Raw genomic sequence first — 14,133 nt, 5'->3', positions numbered from 1 at the left:
TAAACCAATATGTTGGCTCATTTTGTGTGAGTGCTTTATACGGTTGCGCCTTTACATCAAGGTAAAAGCCAAGTCGGGGGACACTCATGTCCTATATGGGATGCGCCATTACACCGTGTTAAAAGCCAAGTTGGGGGACACTCCAATGTCCTATATGGGATGCGCCGTTACACCGTGTTAAAAGCCAAGTCGGGGGACACTCCAATGTCCTATATGGGATGCGCCGTTACACCGTGTTAAAAGCCAAGTCGGGGGACACTCATGTCCTATATGGGATGCGCCGTTACACCGTGTTAAAAGCCAAGTCGGGGGACACTCCAATGTCCTATATGGGATGCGCCGTTACATCGTGTTAAAAGCCAAGTCGGGGGACACTCCAATGTCCTATATGGGATGCGCCGTTACACCGTGTTAAAAGCCAAGTCGGGGGACACAAGGAATATTCGGGAGATTGGTGTTACACTAAAACACTGAAAGCTGATCAAATATTCATGCGTCTGCTCCCGTTCAAGACAAATGACCAAGTTCCCGCGTCTCTGTTTGTCAAGGGGGAAAGCGGCGAAGTATAAACAAAAGGGGTTGGGAGAGGGTCATTACATCTGGTACGAGTCTGGAACAGACTTATCGATCGGTCCAAAAGTTCAAGCTACAGGAGATAAATTCTATCAGGCAAAGTCTACGACACAGAATACAATCAAGACTGGGGCGACATTGCAGTTGCTGAAAGAAAACTTTTGCAACATTGAATCCCATCGATGGAGTTAGCATTATGTCAACTAGGAAACAATGGTTAACAAAATTTATCAGGGGGGAAAAATAGTTTTTCTTGGTACAACGTACATGACAAATATTATTTCTAAATTTCTCTCCGATTCTGCACTATTTCCATTGTCTCATTGTCTCAACGTGACCATGGATAGGCCAATGTTCAAAACAAGACCCAGGAGGAAAAAGATGATCACGAGTGTCAGCCTTAGCCCTCCCCCCCCTCCCCCCCAAAAAAAGTTCTATTTGGGATTGTATGTAGTGCAAGTCCCCAAGTTATTGCGTTTATTTGACCGTGTTGTTACTCTAGTTATTCCTTTTTTGCAAGGGAATTAATTTCTTAGTTGGCAATACTTTATGTTTTGCTGAATGATTAAAACTAGTCCGCTATGACGAGTGTAGCCTCATACTATAGAACACATGAAAGCTCAGGCATGAGTGCAGATTCATTTCGAAATAACCAGCTCGATTCTGGAAACGTTCAACCAGCAAGACGTGTAACAGAGACCACTGTGCGGTGTAAACAACATAACGTTGTCATTCTGCTACACATTCGATTCTGTTGTGGAGACATTCTTTCCTCTATATGTCGCGAAGCCACTTTGGGTCACCTCATAGAATTATTGATCTCTATAACAGACCCGCCTAGATAAGAAATTGTTCTATTGGGTCGATGACTTTAGAACGAACAAGACAGGGCCAATGTATCTTGACATATATGTGCTCCGGGGTACAATGTAAACAGGAGTCTAATGTACGAGGCAGGGGAGCGCTGACATTGGTTACTAATGAAGCTACATATTGATTAAGGGAGGTGGGGGAAATGTTTATTTCCCACTAAAATTTTAGCAGATTTTTTGCTTATCAAATCTAATTGTCTATTCATATAATCTACATCACTACACATTACTAATTATTTTTTGAACACGATTAGTCAGTATAGTATTTTGCGCAAAGCTGGGTTCCCTTAAGTTCAAGAGTAGGCTACTTTTAGTTTACAATACGCAGAGATCAACTTTTACTTTGGTTCTGTTATCTCGCTCAATCTGTGTTGTTGTTTTTTTCTTTTAATAAACAAACTTGGCCTATAAACCAGTTGAAGCCTTTGAGGCACTGGCGGATCCAGGGGGGGGGGGCGGTTGGGGCGATCGCCCCCCCCCCCCCCCCACTCGGCCGACCCCCCCTCGGGGGGGGGGCGGATGTATTTTAGTATAGAATTCACAAAATTTGTATACGAATTTATTACTTATGTTAATAATATATACTAATTATTTATATTTCATCCTTTTTTAGATTATTTCGCCCCCTCCTTCCAGTATTTCGGCCGATTTGGTAGGGTTGGGTGGGGTCGATGGCATCAATCCGCCCCCCCCCCACCATAAACTTTCGAGTGGTGGGGCGGTCCTAGTTATTTGTAGATATCATAGCTTGCTAACAGAATCAATTAAATATCTATATGATTAAAACTTGTTATTGGTATTTTAACCGGTCTTTATATTATGTCGTTCACCTGTTGGCCGATTGGAAGGGGAGGAGCGAATACCTCTACTGTCCTTCCCATCTAAACCCTTTGAGTGTGGGGGGGTCCTACTTTTATGGAGAAATCATAGTATGTGAACAAAATTAGTCGAATATCTATTTAATATAAACAGGTGGAAGTGCGATACATGCGATACCTTCCCCCCCCCCCCCCATCGGACAAAGCAATACTTTTTCTTTTTGTATTATAGTAAGAAACTACAAAAAAAAAAACTGTCACTAATATAATTTATATATGCTATAAAGTAAATTCTTATATCGAGTCGCCCAACCCCTATTCTTTAATGCAAAATGCAATCATTAGCAGAAATTATTAAAAAAAAGCGAGGATTGATCGTTTTCATTTTACCGTGTTTGTGTAATTTCACATGAATTTATCATAACTATTTTAAGAAAGACTTTGCTTTGGAAAAGTTATAATTCACTAATTCAAACGAAATTTTTCAATATAACAGTCACGGTTGAGATGAGTTCAAAAGCGAGCTAATCTTTTCCTAGTCGACTTTTTCCAACCTTTACTCTATCTCATATTTTTCTAGTTAAATAAATTTAGGATTCTAACTCACAATTTATGATTGAATTTTATTGAATATTATTAATCGAATATTTTTTTTCGGCGGCGATCCTCAAAGCCTTAATCTAAATATGTGGGGTATCTTATCTTTTCAAAGAACAAATCGGTTGTATTTGCAATGTATTAAGGGACTATAAATTCATATTAATATATTTTCCACATTATTCAAAAGGTCCTTTATAATAGAATGAATAATGAGCTGTAGGTCAGGAGAATGCGTTACTGCAGTGAAAAATGCCAGAAAACGCTTTTAGCGTCGACGCTTCGCCCCGAACCTCACTGATGATTATTAGGTTGTAGATGTCAGCAGAATGCGTTTCTGCAGTGAAGAATGCAAGACTGCGCTTTTGTAGTCGGGGCTTCGCCCCGAACCCCACTAATAAATAATGAGCTGTAGATGTCAGGAGAATGATTTTCAGCCGTGAAAAATTCAAGAAAACGCTTTTGGCGTAATAAGTAATAAGCTGTAGATGTCAGGAGAATGCGTTTCAGCCGTGAAAAATGCAAGAAAACGCTTTTGGCGTCGGGGCTTTGCCCCGAAACCAATAATAAGTAATGAGCTGTAGATGTCAGGAAAATGCGTTTCAGCGTGAAAAATGCAAGAAAACGCTTTTGGCGTCGGTGCTTCGCCCCGAACCCCATTGATAAATAATGAACTGTAGATGTCAGGAGAATGCGTTTCTGCTGTGAAAAATGCAAGAAAACGCTTTTAGGTGTCGAGGCTTCGCCCCGAACCCCACTGAGAAAGCTTACAGCGCTCTCCCAGACCCCCAAGTTTGGAAGAGTAAGGCCTCAACATGACTGTTTTTTGTTCTGTTTTTTTTCGCCGAAGTCTTATTTTATTCTCATATGTCGAATATATATAAATAAATAAATAAATAAATATATATATATATATATATATATGCTGTACGCACGTTTATGTATAGGGTTAGGGTTAACTGGGCGTTAGGGTTAGGGTTTGGAAAAAAATCGCCCCCTCCCCACTCCAAAGTTCTGGATCCGCCAGTGCTTTGAGGTGCAGCGCAAGACTTTTGTGGTGGTGGGTCATTGTGCTGGACGTTTAAACACCTTCCTACACCACTTTCTACAGAAATGTGTGAGCTTGTCTTTAAGCTTCTGTGTTTTCAGCGAGAACTTATCATTCTACTCGAACTACAGCTAACATGAATTTGCCATGAATGCACCATGGAAACGATTCACCGAACTTCACGCTCATTATAGTAACTGAATCACAAAAACTTTGTGTTAAGCCAGCCATTAGTTGTGAAAGAATGCTTAGGAGTCGGCCGCCACGCCAATGCCGAGACCCCCCCAGGCCAATCTTTTTATCTTACGTTTTCTCGGGTGTCCGGACCAGGCACTAGTTGTCTAATATCGGCTGTCCACTGGGAATGAGATTGAAGTGCATGATTGTCCGCGTTTCGAGACCCAATGTGACATGGATTCCATCTGCACTGATGTTTGCCCTTGACGTATGCAGCAAGCCTTCAAGTCAAAGCACAGCGCGAGATCTATAATAATCTCGCCAGAGCTCTACGTACAACAGTGACGGGAAGTTCCTGAGATCTAAGAGACATATCGCACTCAGAGTGTGTTCATATTTGCATTGCAACAGGGATAGGACCGAACCCGGATAACTGTGGTCAGCAGAACGGAGTTACATGGAGGAATACCAATGAGAAACAAACAAGCCTGCACATCTTTTAGTCTAGTTTGTGGCCCAAGAGGATACGGATTCACGAGTTATCCAATCAAAAGTACATACGAAGAACATGATTGTATTAACAATGACTTTAGTCCAAAACTTTCAAAGAACTTTAAAAAAAGAGTTGCACAGGGCAGAAAAATGAAACGAGGTCTATGTAAATATGTTGAACCAGAGTGTGTTTGTTTGTTTTTTTACATTTTCCTTGCACGAAACGGGTAATCTTAATTCAGTGTTTCTCAGACTGGGGTCAACGGACCCCCCCCCCCCCCCAAGTGTACGCAAGACGACCGAAAGGGGTCCGGGGTCCGCAGAAAGATAAAAATTGTAATACAATTAAAATGAAAAGAAGTAAATCCGATACGAATACTTGAATACTAATCAACTCGTCCATCACTACTGTTTAATGTGTTGAAAGTGGTTCTTAGTAAGGCAAAAGACAGAGAGGAATGGAGAAAGACGGTTAGCGGATCTTGCCTGGTGCCCCAACGGTCCGACAGACTAAGGGATAGCAGCACACTAGCAATATTACGTAGGCCTACTTTTCTATGACGACTTAAATCGAAGACTTGGAGACATTCTTCACTTGAATATACCGACTGGGTGTTTTGCGTGTGAACATAACTCACTTAAAATATCTACGAACGAGGAACTTAAACCAATGTTTAATCAATGATACCACAACATCTGCAACATTGTAAAGAAGTTCCCATTTTATTGTTTGGTGCAACGTGAATTCATTGCCGTAATAAACTTCATCACAAACAAAAGAAACCGACTCGAACTGTGTGCTATTTGAGCCGGGCATAAAATCTCATTAACCTCATTCAAGTTATTTTTTTTTTAATCAAAAGTTATAATCTCAATAAACACTCCTTCAACAAATTTTTAAAAAGATTTTTAGTTGTATAATTTACATTTATACAAAATACATTTATGTAGCCTTTACAATTAGGAGTCCTTGGGCTAGTTTTAACTATATAAGAGGTCCCCGGGTCAACAAAAAAAAAAAGTCTGAGAACCTCCGATCTAAGAAGTAAACATTTTTTTTTTGTAAAGCGGAGTAGACCCACTGTAGAAGGGGCAAGTTTTTCATGACTGCTCCTGTTGATTAATTCAACTTGGATATTAGCTAACAACACAATATATCAATATATTAAACATAAATAGACGATCTGTAGAGTTCCCACTTCTTCCCTACACTAGGTACGAACATTACCTCTTGAAACTGCCTACATAGCAGATAATGATTATATATTATATTTTTTCTTATTTGTATACCAAATCTATTTTGTGCATGTAAATTATCTGAAGTTTATACATTGTAAGCCTGTTATGTTTCGAAAGCAACGGAAGCACACACAGTATGTTTGTTCCCATCAACCTCAGAATGTTAACTCTTTCTCTCCTAATTGACGATACCATCGTTGACCTCATTAAATTAAAAACATTTTTAATTTTTTAAACTTGACTTTGAATTATATAAAAAAGAACATGCATTTCCCTTTAATTCTATACCAAATACAACATTTTCTGATGACAAACAACAAAGCTATTGAAGCCCAATCATAACAGGGTAGTTAAATAGTAATGAGCGAAATGAAGAATGCCTTCAAAACGTGGAAAAATAATTTCGGAGAGAAAGAGTTAATATAGGGGCCTACTACTATTTACTCAACATATAAGTAGAATTTTCAGTTGCTTGTACCTAGTTAGAAATCCTTTTTTTTTGTGGGGGGGGGGGGGATGGGGGATAGAGAGAAAAGTGAGATGAAGATGTCAAAGTAGATAACATTAATCAAGAACATTAAAAACAAAGGTACCGATAAAAAAAAAATCATTGGACGAGCTGCCAAATAGTTGCCCTGGTATGTTTACAAACAATCTAAACGAGTGTTGGAAACAAAACAAGAAGAAGAAGAAGAAGAAGAAAACACGGCCTTCCTTGGCAAGTTGTGCAAATATGTGTATTACGTAACTAGGACAGCATTGTAGACACCTTCCAGGATTCATAAGCCTATGACGTCAATAACCTCCTGTTTCTCCTCAGACTTATTATGTCTGCTCCAAATAGCATCCCTCCTTTCTCCTCACCCTCCTTTTCATCTTTTTCCATCCCGGGGTACAGTGTTAGTAAAAAGTTGTAGACAAGAAAAAAAAATGTCGTAAGTTTCTTCCCTCTCCCCCAACATGACCCAAAAATAAACAACATGTAATATAAAAAGAAACTTTTCGGTACTCTCCAGGTGGTAAACCGGCATCAAAAGACGTCATGCGCACCAGGCTAAAGCCTCGGTGCAATCTGCCGGGGTAGTTCGAAGGATTAATAGGACCTTGATGTCCAGGAAGAGGGCTGGGCCAAAAGATCTAAAGGCCTGGACCGAAATCCATCCAATACAAATCACGGCCAACCTGACCTTGGATCAAACTGTACTCAATGTGTATGTTCAGTCCAACTTAAACTCGAAACCCCCCCCCCCCCCCAGAGACACGTCAGGCGCTTGTTGCTAAACATTTTAACTCTTCCATGGGCGCCTATGTTTTAAGATTTTAAGAGTTAAGTAACGGAGACCTCACCAGAGTGCATGCTAACAATTCACAAGTGTATGCAGGGCCAGCCTTAGGGCACTGCAACCTATGCGGCCGCAGAGAGCCCCGCATGTTCATAGGTCCCGCGCTAACCCTAGTTGTAAATGATTAAATTACACCATTTATAACTTATAACAGGGTCTCCGCTGCCTTCTAACAAAAAAATCTTAATGAACTCCTGGAAATCTCCTGAAATTGCAAAGTATACGAACGAAAAAAAAGTCATGAAAATCTCCAGAAATTATTAAAATATCCTAATATAATGTTTCCTTTTATTTTTGTATTATTATTATTATATTGTGAGTTGCGATTAAACGAATCAACTGATTCTCTTGCTGGGGAGATAGGAAAAAGAAAGAAGTGAAAGAGAGACAGATGCTTAAGTTCAGTAATTATCAACAGGTATCGTAGCTGACCAAATTAATAGATTGAGTTGTTGGTTTGTTTTTTAAACAATGAATACAAATACATTAAAAACAGAACCATTTCGAATTTATAGATATGTGTATATGTATACATTTAAAAAAAAAGTAAACTTATTTGTTTGGAAAAGTGGGGGGGGGGGTCGTGACAAAAAATCACTGACTTAATAACTGAACAAAAAAAAGGTTTAGGTAATTGTTGCAATGGAAAAGAACTAAAGGAATGGTATATGGAACAGATCTACAGACAACTATTTGACTGCCTGAGGTTATCAAAGATTTTCTCACAGCTAACTCTTCCACCAAGTGGACTGTGTAACTATACTCCTGGCTTATGAAGCAGACATTAGTCGTTTACAGCTACTCTCCCTTATCTACGACACATTGCAAACAAACACTAAACATTGGTGAGAAGGGAGGGGGAGAGAAAGTGGATATGACAAAAAAAAATTCGGTTAATAATAACAATAAGTTGTGCCTGGCAGCGAATGAGTATGAAACAGATTACATTAACTTCAGCAAACTGTCAACAAGGGCGGTGACATTACACTAAACCAAACAATGGGCTGATGTTATCACCCAGTGGACCAACTGCACTGCAATATCATTAGTTAATGGCAACAAATCTGGATGCTAGTTCATTGATTTCATTGTTCTATTGTATAATATTACTAGCTGAAGATAACAAAGGCAATACTGTAACAAACAAACAATTCCACTATTAAAGGAGAGGAAAGATGAGCCAAACTATTCAAACTATGATAAAATACAGCCCATTCATTATATGATGGTGAAAACCATCCTTCAATTTTACTTAAAAACTAGTAGTGAACATTTTTATCTACAGTCGAAAATTTAAATATTTTATTTACAAAATTTACTAATTTTTTAATACAAATTGTAAAAAAAAAAATATTTTTGCCATAGGTAAAACAAATCACACCAAAAAAAAATAATACTTTTTTTTAAAAGAAAAAAGCTTATATTAGGGAAAGAATTGAATATTTACAACCCTATTTCAATACTTTAATTTTTTTATTTCCCATTTTCTATATCAAATTAATTAATTATCACTAATTAATTAATTACTATCTTTGATTACATTAAAAATAATCCACAAGAGAAAAAAAAATGGTCTTGTTGAATGTAGATGTTTGTATTTTGGCATTACATTCAAATCAATACAAAAGAAAAAGGCTATACATTTATTTTGAAATTAAAACAATGGAATGAGATGTTATCAATACGAAATCAAATGTCCTAGGACATTAAACTTGTTTATGTAATAATGTTTATAAGTTTCTGTCTAAACTAATCTGATTATTATATTCTAATTATTACAATGTCATACTTTGCCAAAGAAAAAAAACTTTTTTTTCAAAGTGACCTAAAGTCTTTGAATTATAGAAAAAAAAAGTACCCCTACCAGAGGTTGAGGCATCATAATCAAGAATTACTTATATTCATTGGGACAAATTTGGAAGCCTTTCTAAAAGCTGGGCAGGGCATGAGTTTACACAATGTAAAATCTGTACTCCAAACAGGTCAACAGGACAAAATGATTTTAAAAAAGAAATGGAACAAGTAAAATGTGAAAAATACTTTTTAAAAGTAAACCTTATATTGAGTGAAACTGCATTTATTATTTTGAATCAATCAGCTTTTATCGATCTAGATCTAGACCAGCATTTCCCCAACTTTTTCACACATTCTGAGTATTTAGCGGAACAGTTTCTCATTTTTTTTAGATTAATTCATGTGGTGGCCTACTAGTTAATTATTCCAATAGTTTAGTGAGTACGGCCCGAATTCTACATTTGATGTTTTGACGCTTGATACTAATCAACATTTTGATAACCAATGATAAAGTTAAGAAAAGACCTATAGTGTACAAAAATCTTTGCTTGACATCTAATAGAGAAGATGATGGTTTGCAATGGTCTTAAAATATCTACTTAGTACGACTTTTGGAAAATTTCACACTATAGGCAAAAAAGTGATTTTACCAGCAGCTGAAGACAAACTATTTTTCTACACAAGCTTGCTTCTGATATTAATAGAGAATGTTTCTAATCAACAAAGCAGTTTAAAGGCCCTTTGGTGAAATGTGTAACAGTAAAAGCTTCATATGTAACTATTTGCAGACAACATATCTTTATAGATGTGGACGAGTCAACTGTGCCTTGTAATGAAGCATTTATTATTGGCATATATGTTTGTTTTATTATGGATCACCAGATCCACAAAAAATCTGGTAATAAGGGCAAATCAATATTTAATGCTTTGAAGGACTACTTGAAAGAGAAAGCAATCCCTTTAACTAAAATAGCAGTAGCAATGGATGGAGCACCTTTTATGATTGGGTCTTAACTAAAATAGCAGTAGCAATGGATGGAGCACCTTTTATGATTGGGTCTTAACTAAAATAGCAGTAGCAATGGATGGAGCACCTTTTATGATTGGGTCCTACTCTGAGTATCAGTAATACAATGAGTTATCTATCGACAGCTAAAAAGTTGTAGATTGCATGAATGTCTTCAAATTGTTATCAAGCAGTTAACTGAAGCAATACTATAAATACAAGATAACTTTCTTAAATGTGTTGAGAAAATGAATAGAACTTTCATCAGTTGCTCCTTCACACTGAAGTATGATGGTTGCCGAGAAGCTTATGTTTGATAAAAATTGTTTTCTTTTTGACACTGTATCAGAGTTCATGAATGCTAGAGAAATTTAAAACGAAATTTTATGAAGGGAACATTGGAGTTTGCTTATATAACACTAACAGACCAGTTTGATAAATTCATTGAGGTTAACTTACATGTGGTTGTAATGTACTTTTCCATTCTTCACCTTACTATGGTTACAAGTCAGTAAAAAACACATTTGAAGTTCATGAATCAGCAAAATTGCAATTAAGTGATATTAGCTAGACTTACTAAAAAAAAACTTATAATGGACCTCATTCACCAATTGTAAACAAACAACTCTGAGTCACATGCTTCTCAATCTCTTCTATACAAATTACGATCTAATTTTAATCACCAATGGTTATCACGTGAAAGTTTCTTTTCGTTGTTTTATCAATATTATCATGTGACAAATCATTTTGGTGAATGAGGTCCATTATAATGTCTTATAGTTATACACTATATTCTCTATCAGATCTATTCAAGGTTGAGATCTAGAATACATATATATAGATCTTTCTAGGTTTTACAACACTATGAATATGATTGAAGATAGCCTATCATTGATCTAGAATCTACATCTAGAAACTACTATTCACTGTATAAATTCTATAGTGTCTTCTGTATCATACTGTACAGTGTATCTTGTAGATTAATGTAGATCTTTATTGACCATATACTCAGAATCTCTAGATCTAGATAATATTAAGAAACTTAAGACTAAAGAAATAATTATATAATTATTGACTTTAGGAAACATAAAGGCCATATTATTTATATTGTAGAAATTCAGATAAACAATCAAACCATAGAACAAGTACAAGAACATAAATATCTAGGAACAACCATCAACAACAAACTAAAATGGAGTGAACACTGTCAAAACCTCTTACACAAAAATTCACCAGTGACTCTTCTATCTCAAAAAGCTAAGAAAATTTAACATCGACAAAACAATTATTAAACTTTTTTATACAGCAACCATCAGCAGTCTAATTAACTTTGCCATCACCTGCTGGTATGGTAATACTTCAATGGCACAAAGACTTTGACTAAATAGAATAATTAAAAAAGCATCGCATATCACTCGAATACAGATACCATCTCTTGAAGAGCTTTTTCATGAAAGATACCTTTCCAAAACACTCTCGATTCTTAAAGACAACCTGCAACTATTAAACCACTGTTACATAAGATCTGAACGAAGTAGTCGTCTTCTTTCCATTAGGGCTAAAACAGAAAGATTTTAAAAACTCCTTTATCCCACTTTCGGTCAGAGTGTTACAAGTGTTACAAGATCAGCTGTCGTCATCGAGAAGTACATAGAAGTCAAATTCATAAAGCACTGGTTCTGAATGTGTATGTGTGAGTCTAAGTATATACTCTAACTTATCTGTCTGTCTAATCAGTTAAATTAAAAATAAAATCAGTCTACTCTGAGTCTAAGTAAGTGACACTGACAGTGACAGTAAGTCATCTAAAGTTAAAGTCTAACACTGCTGAGTAGGCCTACTAACACAAGTAACAGTAATCTAGACCTCTCACCTAGAATCTAGATAGAAGTCTATAGGACGCTACTTGATAGACGATAGTAATACTCACAGTATGAGTAATAGATCTACTGTGGCATTTTACGTCTCGTGAGACGATCTTTTCCCTTTGCAACTTCTTGTGTGACTAAAGAGGCCAATCCTTGATACACAGCTGCGATCACAGGTTGGGCATATAAAATCACCAGGCGCCATTGCATTTTCACCCTTCTTTCTGCTTCTGTTGTGTATGACATCTGCAATCTGTGACCCTTCCTTTATGCTCTCTCTCCATGTGGATCTGTCCAGTGCCACCTCTTCCCAGTTGCCAGTGTCGATTTTGAAGAGCTTCATGTCGCGTTTGCATACATCCGTATAACGTAAGAGTGGGCGACCAGCGGCTCTCCTGCCTTCAATTAGATCGCCATACAGGATGTCCTGTGGAAGTCGACCTACTGGCATTCTACGAACGTGGCCAAGCCAGCCAAGGCGTCTGCTGCTGATAACAGAGCGGATGTCCTGGCATCCTGCTCTATGTAGCACTTCCTCATTTGTTATCTTATCTTGCCACCTTATTTTAAAGATCCGCCTTAGGCATCGGAGGTGGAAGACATTCAGCTTTTTTTCCTGCCATGAGTAGGTTGACCATGTTTCACTTCCGTACAGCAAGGTGCTCAACACACAGGTCCGGTAGACTAGGGCTTTAGTACTGCTAGTCAGCAATATGTTGTCCCAGACTCTTTTCTGCAACCGTGACATGGTGGCCATTGCCTTGGCTATCCTGTTGTTTATGTCTTTATCCAGTAGAGTGTTGTTGGATATGATGGAGCCAAGGTAACAAAAGTGATCAACAATTTCTAGTGGTTGGCCATTAATGCTTACTTGAGGTGCAGTGTTTGTGTTTTGGACAAGTATCTTAGTCTTGCTTTGACTGATGTTTAAGCCGAACTTCTGGCAAGCAGCAGATAGTTTGTCAACCATGGACTGTAGCTGAATATCAGAATCAGCCACAATAGCTGCATCATCAGCATACAGGAGTTCCCTGACGAGTAGCTTCCTAACCTTGCTTTTTGCCCGCAGCCTTGATACATTAAATAGTTTTCCAGAGGATCTTGTATGGAGAAACACACCTTCGTTTATGTCGCTGTACGCATAATGCAGTAGACAGGAGAAGAATATGCCAAACAGAGTAGGTGCGAGCACACATCCCTGCTTGACACCACTGCAAACCTCAAAAGGTGCTGATTGGGCTCCATTGAATTTGACAGTACATTTAGTTTCCTCGTGAAAACATTCAATTAACTTCAGTAGTTTGGGAGGGCAACCTATTTTCCTCAGGAGTTTGAAAAGGCCACTTCTGCTGACCATGTCAAAAGCTTTAGTCAGATCGACAAAAACAATGTAAAGGGGTCTGTCTCTCTCTCTGAATTTCTCCTGCAGTAGTCGTAGAGAAGATATCATGTCTATAGTGGACCTACCACTCCTGAATCCACACTGAGACTCTGGGTAGACTCTAGAAGCTATCACTTGCAGCCTGGATAGTGCCACTCTAGCAAAGATCTTGCCCACTATACTGAGGAGAGAGATACCCCTATAGTTGTTGCAATCACTCCGATCCCCTTTGTTCTTGTATATTGTGACTATAGTTGCGTCACGCATGTCCTGTGGGACATGACCTGTTTCCCAACAGCGGCAGAGGAGAATATAGAGTTCTAGATCTAGTAATAGATCATCTAGTAGTAGATCTATATACTATAGTAACTATACTATAAGTATAGTAATAGTTATAGTATACTATAGTAATATAAATATAGAATCTCAGTACTAGTGATCACTGATACTCAGTGATACTAAGACTAGTCTTAGCCTGTCTTAGGTGTTAGTAACAAGTTTTAAGTCTTAGCGTTGCCGTTAGGTCTAGATTCTAGAAGAGTCTAGATCTAGACTCTAGTAGTCAAGTCTAGATCTAGTTCTGTGTCTAGAGTCTAGATATCAGCATATCTAGATCATCTATTCTAGATCTCAAATTCAAGAAATTTTTAGAAACTTTAGACTTTAGAAGAAACTTAGAAAGGTATTAATTAATTAATTAACTTAACTTACACTAGATCTACTTACACTTACAGCTTTAGAATTTATTTAAAAACTGGGTTTCATTGTGCCAATTATGGTAAAATGAACTGAGCAGGCTTAACTGAGCACTTCAAAGACCAGCAGTAGACTCTACGTGAGTTATGAGTAGACCTAGAGTCTCTAAACTGACTAGAGTAAAGGAGTTTAATTTTTGTATTCTGAACAGGATCATTAACAATTCTGT

The 14,133-nt window shown here is 37.5% G+C and overlaps 1 protein-coding gene across 5 annotated transcripts in view; it reads right to left on the bottom strand.

Moving 5' to 3' along the window:
• Nucleotides 1-14,133, bottom strand: part of LOC106063654 (protein PHTF2-like) — a 72,778-nt gene extending 58,645 nt beyond the window's left edge. For 3 of the 5 annotated variants that reach the window (XM_056016478.1, XM_056016481.1, XM_056016475.1), the window contains exon 1: nucleotides 13,941-14,133. The gene's annotated coding sequence lies outside the window, so the exon portion shown is untranslated. Of the gene's footprint in view, nucleotides 1-13,934 lie in introns of all 5 variants that reach the window. The other 2 variants (XM_056016482.1, XM_056016476.1) reach the window with 1 other exon arrangement.

This window comes from Biomphalaria glabrata, chromosome 17 (genome assembly GCF_947242115.1).
Source record: "Biomphalaria glabrata chromosome 17, xgBioGlab47.1, whole genome shotgun sequence".
NCBI classification, from domain to species: Eukaryota; Metazoa; Mollusca; class Gastropoda; family Planorbidae; genus Biomphalaria; species Biomphalaria glabrata.
Note: the sequence above shows the minus strand (reverse complement) of the source record. Positions and strands in the feature narration are given on the sequence as shown.